The sequence below is a fragment of the Rhipicephalus microplus genome, chromosome 2 (assembly GCF_043290135.1).
Source record: "Rhipicephalus microplus isolate Deutch F79 chromosome 2, USDA_Rmic, whole genome shotgun sequence".
In the NCBI taxonomy this organism is placed as follows: Eukaryota; Metazoa; Arthropoda; class Arachnida; order Ixodida; family Ixodidae; genus Rhipicephalus; species Rhipicephalus microplus.
The window spans coordinates 122288294-122295520 of NC_134701.1; the positions used below are offsets into that span (position 1 = coordinate 122288294).

The 7227-nt window shown below is 42.7% G+C and overlaps 1 long non-coding RNA gene across 1 annotated transcript in view; it reads left to right on the forward strand.

Moving 5' to 3' along the window:
• LOC142785914 (uncharacterized) overlaps positions 1 to 6968 on the forward strand; it is a 31625-nt gene extending 24657 nt beyond the window's left edge. The window contains exon 2 of the long non-coding RNA XR_012888986.1: positions 6696 to 6968. This is a non-coding gene — a long non-coding RNA (uncharacterized LOC142785914). The remainder of the gene's footprint in view (positions 1 to 6695) is intronic.
• The last annotated feature ends 259 nt before the right edge of the window (positions 6969 to 7227 follow it).

Sequence of the window (7227 nt, forward strand, 5' to 3'; positions counted from 1 at the left end):
GGGCACCTTCTCCCTAACTCGAGTGCGTCAAGAAAACAAAAATGCAATTAAATGGGCTAGGTGACGGCCCTATCACTTGAAATTAAACTTCCCGCATAAACAGCCACTTGTTCTTTGTACACACAGCTCTCCATTACTTTCACCATGAACACTGTAATGATACCTTCTCAGGAACCTTGACGATGTCCAAGACCTTTTACACGAACACTCACCAAAAGTGCTGTGTGTACAAGAAACACACCTAAACCCAAAACACACCAACGTTTCACGTAAATACGCTACTTTCCGAAAGGACCGTGATGATGCCATGAGATCATCCGCAAGTGTTGCCATTATAGTGATCAAGGGATTGCATGCACACACTTTCAACTCCTAACATTCCTTGAGGCACTGGCTATTCAAGCCATGCTTTTCACAAACTGATCACAATTTGCACTCTTCGCGTACTTCCAAGCTATCACCTCCAAAATCAAGATTTCCAGTCTCTAATCGATGAACTTCTGGAACCTTTTGTTCTCCTTAGAGACTTGAAAGTGCATCGTTGTGACGCCCGAGGTTGATTGATTGAACAGTTTCTTCTCTTTTCCAGCGCGTGTCTCCTGAATCGAAAAAAAACAAACCTATTAAAACCTCGCCAACAATACCTATTACTCCATAGACCCAAGCATAGTATCTCCATTGCTTGTGCCTCTACTTCACTGGAAAGTCATCACTAATTCCTACGGAAGTGACCATTCTCTCGTAGTATTGAGTACACCTAAATACCTGAATGCCAGCCACAGGTTCCCGAATGGCTATCAAGCAAAGCCGACTTGGAACAATTTTATACCATCCAACATTTAGGTTGGCGCAGCATATAAACTACTTCTGTCAACTACTTCACAGCATTTCTGATTGATGCAGCAACAAAACGCATCCCAGAAATGAATGGCCACCCTGGAAAAGGACGTGTGCCGTGGTGAAACTATGAGTGCCGAAATGCGCGCAAGCAGCAAAACGAAGCCTGGAGGTTGCTTCAGAACTCACCGAGAGCCCAAAAAATTTTGACATATTTAAGAAAATGAAGTCTCAGGCCAGGAGAACGCGTCGGCAGACCAGAAGAGAAAGTTGGCAGAAGTTTTCATCAGGAATCAATTCTTATTCACAGGAAGCAAAAGTCTGGAACAAGGTTGGTAGGGTAGCAGGAAGGCAAGTACACACACTCCCTCTTGTAAACACACAAGGTGACACCTTGGAAGATCAGGCAAACTTCCTCGGTGCACACTTCGAACAGGTGTCCAGCTCGTCTCGCTATACTCATGCTTTCCAAAAATACAAAACAAAAATAGAAAAGCAAGAACTCCAATACAAATGTACAAAACACGAGGCGTACAAGCAAGCTTTCAGCCTAGCTGAGCTCCAAACATCACTGAACTCCTGCAGTGATTCCACTCCATGTTTTGACTGTGCGGTTTACGCATTGTTAAAAAGCCTACCAATCGAAACGAAAAAAACCTTACTTTGTGTGCACAATGCTATTTGGTTCTCAGGCGCTGTCCATACTTCCTGGGAAGAGGCTATTGCTATATATATTGCCATTTTGAAACAGCGCAAGGACCCTTCTTCTGTTTCGAGTTAAGGGTATATTGCGTTTAAAAGCTGCCTGTGCAAACTTCTCGAAAAATTGATAAACTGCAGACTTGTACATTTTCTTGAAACAAACAATTTCCTCGACCAATTCCAGTGCGGGTTTCGAGAGGGTAGGTCCACCACCGACCACCTTGTTCGTATCGAGCCGCACATCAGAGATGCTTTCGTCCACAGTCAACACTTACTTTCAGTGTTCCTCGACATCGAAAAGGCTTTTGATACAACATGGTGCTTTGCAATATTAAAAGACCGGTCACACGTTGGCATGCATGGCAGAATGCTTACTATTATCGAAAGTTACTTGCAATACCGGACATTCCGCGTTCGAGTAGGCAGCGCTCTTTTTCAAACATTTGTCCAAGAAAATTGCATGTCGCAAGGTGGTGCGTTTAGTTGCACACTTTTTATTATAAGAATGAATTCCTTGCGCTTGTCCCTTCCTCACAATACGTTTTATTGTAGATATGTACACGTGGTCCAGCTTCGTTTTAAGTCTAATAATCTGGCTATGTGTGAGTGGCAGGTTCAGGTTGGCTTGAAGAAAGTCTCCGATTGGGCAGAAGAAAACGGGTTTCGACTGAATGCACAGAAAAGTACGTGTGTCCTTTTTTCCAGAAAAAGAGACATTCAATCGGAACCCGATATTCAACTGCATGGGCAACATCTTTATGTAAATACTGGACACAAATTCTTAGCCCTAATCTTGGACACAAAGCTAGCCTTCATACCACACTTAAAATATTTAAAAAACAAGTGAACGTTCTAAAAGTGTTGTCTCGCACTACGTGGGGAAGCGACAACAAGTATTTAGTGAATTTGTATAAAAGCCTCGTACGTACCCGCGTAGACCATGGGGCAATAGCATACCACAAGTTTATTCCGCACTAGCGCCGTAGAAAGCCTGTACGCGGAATCGAACCAATGGTCGCTGCACCTACAGAAATGTTATACGTCCTTTAAATATTATCTCAATGTAAACGCAGACAAGGATCACCTATCACATTCCACAATAATCGCATGTCAAGCCTTGCTGTGTTTGAGAAACAGCCTTTTATGAGACAGCTCTACTCACTCCATGTGAGAGGCCTAGCGAAGGAAACCGGTGTGCCACTTTAAAGCCGTTTGATGGCTCCCACAGTATGCCTGCCACCATGGCAGGCAATGGCAGGTGATAGATTGCGGCGTGTCTTTCTTGGAGGTTACGAAGCATGCACCAATTGCACATATCCAGATATACTTCCTAGAACTACAACACAAAATAGACATGTCCTGAGTTCTTTACGGATGCTTCAAAGTCCGATACTGTAAACATCCTTCTTAGCAATTTATAAGTGTCAGGTTCTGTAAGATAGCTTCGCAGGCACATTCTGGGTTTCTGCAATTTCATGAGCCTTGTGTGTATGTGACAAGGGTGTCTTCGCCCGAAGAGCGCCATATTTACACTGCTCAATGCACACTTCACTGCAGCGCAAATTAAGTGGAACAAGACACAAGCAATACGTATACAAGTGCAATCTCTTGAATTTTCACTTGAACTTAACCGGAACAATAACTAGAACACACTGTTAACACGGCCTTCCCCTCTTTACTGAGTTCCAGACAAGAACAATGAACATAAAGGAAACAAAACGAACGTTCCACATAGGATCCACTTATATGTCGCGTTGCACTTATTACCAGTTCTGATCCAAATAATATGATGTGGATCACGTTTTTAGCTGGAACATATATGGAACCAGCTTAAGAGTGTACCGAGGCCCGTATGGCACATTATGCCCATTTTGTGACGCCCTAATTCAAGATGTAGCTGCCTAACACCTAATGTGGGCTTGCAATGGCCTACAATCACGTCGTCGCCATCACCTTCGTGCAACAGGTGTCAAGCCTGGCCAAGCACACGGCTTTGACCACTGGCTTCGTAGACCACACTACCGTTTTCTATTAGACTTCGTACATGAAGAAAACTTGTACGTGTATTTTTAAATAAATATCATGTCTAGGCGCAGACTTTCGAAATAAAAAAACTCGCATAAAACAACTCGATGTTTCATTTCATAGATGGAGCTACCACCAAAAACACCTGTCAGATTTGTGATTCATAGAAAATATTTTGTTTGAAGCACTGAGTGGTCAAGTTAGTGAACACAAGTGGATACAAGATACCATATGCTTCTACTAATGTGCAACGCTCGTTGGTAATTTGCGTCTAAAAGAAAAAAAAGAGAGATTCTACGGGACTGCCCAGCAGGAAAATTGCCTAAGTTCACTGCTATCTGGTAGGTTCCCTAATAAAGATAAAAGAAAATGCTCTCCATAGAGTCATAGAAAGAGCCCTGCTGCTTTTTTATGTGAAAGTTCAGAGTATCAGCTTTTATAGTTTTGCCGCTCCGCCTGTAATGCGTGACCAAGTACAGCCATAAACTGCCGCAATGACACAATACTAATTCATTAAGTTTTCGTAACAGCACAAAGCAACTTCGCATAAAAAGTAAGTGTATTGTAGTCTACATAGCCACTAAATAATATTGTTCTGCTTTGAAAAGGACAAAAAAGAATATTCCCACAAGAACGTTCAGTATTTTCCCCATTTTATTGAAGCACAAATAAATACTGATTATTTACGCCCAATACTTCTTCACAGAAGCCTAAAATATAACTTCATCTAAAGATGCAGTAAATTTTGTTTTGTTATGTTGAACCGGTTCGCCATACTCGCATTTCAACAAATACTTGTATAACAAAAACAGTTTTTTTTTTGCTTACACAAATTTCATTACTATTAGGTAACGCTTCGAACCCTTCAGCCAATAAAACCAAGTGTCATTGGAAAAGCGAAGATCGTAAGGTTTCCAAGTTTGCACAACTGAAATGTATTCATCGGGTGCACCAAGCACAGTGCGTTCGCCAACAATGCATAAAATGCACAGCAATTGCCGCCGCAGTAGGACCACCATCTTAAAAAAGTAGTTCAATTGTGAACACATTGACATATTGCTGATAAGAAAGCTTAAAAAGCTACCTCTGGGTTACATTCAGACATTATTGTGAACTAGTCGAAAAAGGAGGCAAATGTTGATTTGAGCATTGTAGAAAATGGCTTTTTGTAAAAAGTATTCAGCTCGTGACGAGGCTGATGACAAGTGATAATGGTATGGTGATCTGTAATATCGAGTGGTATTATGCCATTCCTTGCATAATAAGCCGTTAGATGAAATGGGGTCAGATAGCGTATGCGAGCCACCCGCAATATATCTCGTTGGCTTCGGAACCTTTTCAGCAGTAGATACAATTGACTTATCTGGTTTTGTTATTTTGAATGGATCAAGTTGATCGCAAGCGCAGGTGGGGATGTAAATGTGTATAAGCTTTAAATATGTGTAGACGGAAATCAGTGTAAATGTATGTAAATAGAGTGTGTAGGCTATGAACATGCATTGCAGCTTCGTAATCATCCCTTCTCAGTGACATGGCCTAGATGGTTGAGCACTCTCAGCTACGCCGCTAAGAAGGGAGGAAAGGAAAGGCCGGAAGAAACCATGTCCTCCCTTTGCCTGCAAATTTCCTGTACATGGCGATCAATCACCGTCAAATTCAAGACATCACACGTCACGACATCTACGGGATCCGAGCTCGCCACTCTTCGAGCTGCTGTGAAGTTTGTTACGCAAGAATTTCTAGTAGATGTGCCATTTTCTGTGACTCCAAGGCAGCCCTTGAATGCGTGCAAAGTCTACGACGTGAAATCTACCACCAAATGGTGTATCGTATTAATGAAATTTGCCATCGCGCTGCTGATCAAGGACACGACATTGTTTTACAATTGTTGCCGGGCCACTGTGGGATCAGTGGTAACCCCCTCGCCGACGACGCTGCCCGATGTGCCCATGATGGAGCGCTCACGCTGTTACTACCTTTGTCAAGAGTAGACGCAGCCAGAGAACTTCGTCACATCGCTCATAATACCACGCTTGCGCACTGTAATTCTCCACTTAACTCCATTCATCGCCCTAAGAATCTGAATTCATTACTCCAGAAACAACTGCCATTCAAAATTTCTCGACGTGATGGTACAATGCTGTGCCGGCTGTGCACTGGGGTAGCGTTTACTAAGTCATTCAGCCATCGCATTGGCATGGTGGATTCATCCATGTGTGAAAGCTGCAACTGTACAGAGACTATTGAACATCTCTTGTGCCACTGTGCCCAATTTGATGAAGATTGCCGGACACTCCAGTGTGCCTTGAATAGACTCGATGACCAGCCATTTAATAAAGCAAAGATCTTAAGAGCCTGATCGTGCAGCACATCAGCACAGAAAGCCACATGAGCCCTCCTGAGATACTTGACAGCAACTTCATTGGGGGACCGCCAGTGAAACTCGGCATTATGTGACATGTGTCTATCCTTCCCTCTCTTTTACTCCCCTCTCCCCGTCCCAATTGTAGGGTAGCAAACTAAACACATAGTCTAGTCAACCTCCCTACCTTTCCTACATTCCTTCTCTCTCTCTCTCTATCTTCCTGTACATGGTATACAGAGCAGGAAAATGATTCTCGGCCACCCCTGCCTGCCTTCTCCCCCCTTCTTCTGAGTAAGTTGGCGCCGTGTCCCAACGAAAAATAAATAAATAAAAATCTGCCTAAGCTTCAGTCCGTCTATATATGTGGTCAATACTTTTCGGCTAACCAAGAGGCTAGTAACCCCGACATGCGGCTGTTCCTTGGTTGGCAGCTTTTTTTTTTCGTCATCCTTCGACACCGTTTCTTTCATGTATTCTTTGGTTCTTTTTGCTGTAAAAAATTCTAAATAGAGTTCAAAGCGAGACTTATTTCGAAAGCATTGGCTCCTGCAAAGTCACGACTTGAAATATTTAACGTATATACAGGACCACTTTTTTTTTCTGTGAGAACCGCCTGTCCCCAGCCCAGAAAATTTCTCGTCAAAATGTCTCCAGCCACGTTTCCTGCTCAAATGTTTCTCACTGCATGAAGTCCGTACTGTCCTTAAATTGGTAAATGTTATGTGTTTTTTTGTACTTGTGTAACGCTTTCTTTTTTTGATTGCAGCTACGCTGAATCCGGCACTAGGAGGAGGAACATGTGATATGTCATGCAATAAGCCAGAAAAACCAATGTGCGAGGATAGACGAGGAACACCGACATATTATTTCCCTGGAAATGACGGGAAGTGCTTCCCAGTTTCGTCAGTAAAATGCCGAGGCCGATTTTTTGAGAGTGCCCAAAAATGCGAAAATTGTTGTAAAGCAACTTTAAGAAGATTATCTACTGGGAGTTGAATTGGTGAACAAAATTGTTTGAATAAAAAATGAAGCTTCCGACTTTATGGATTCACCTGAAAATAACACGTACGAGCAAGGAGACATATGAGCACATAATTCGAATAATTTACCTTTGGATTCTACACCGTTGAATTCTGGCATGATTGCACACACACTGAGCTGAAGCGCCTTTTCGCGTTGTTTTGATCGCGCGATAGCTACTGGCAGCAATGACGCAATGATGAAGAGCTGAAATGATTGGAATTCATACATGTAAACAAGCTAGTGTATCATTCCTGTGTCATGTCATTGTACCGTCA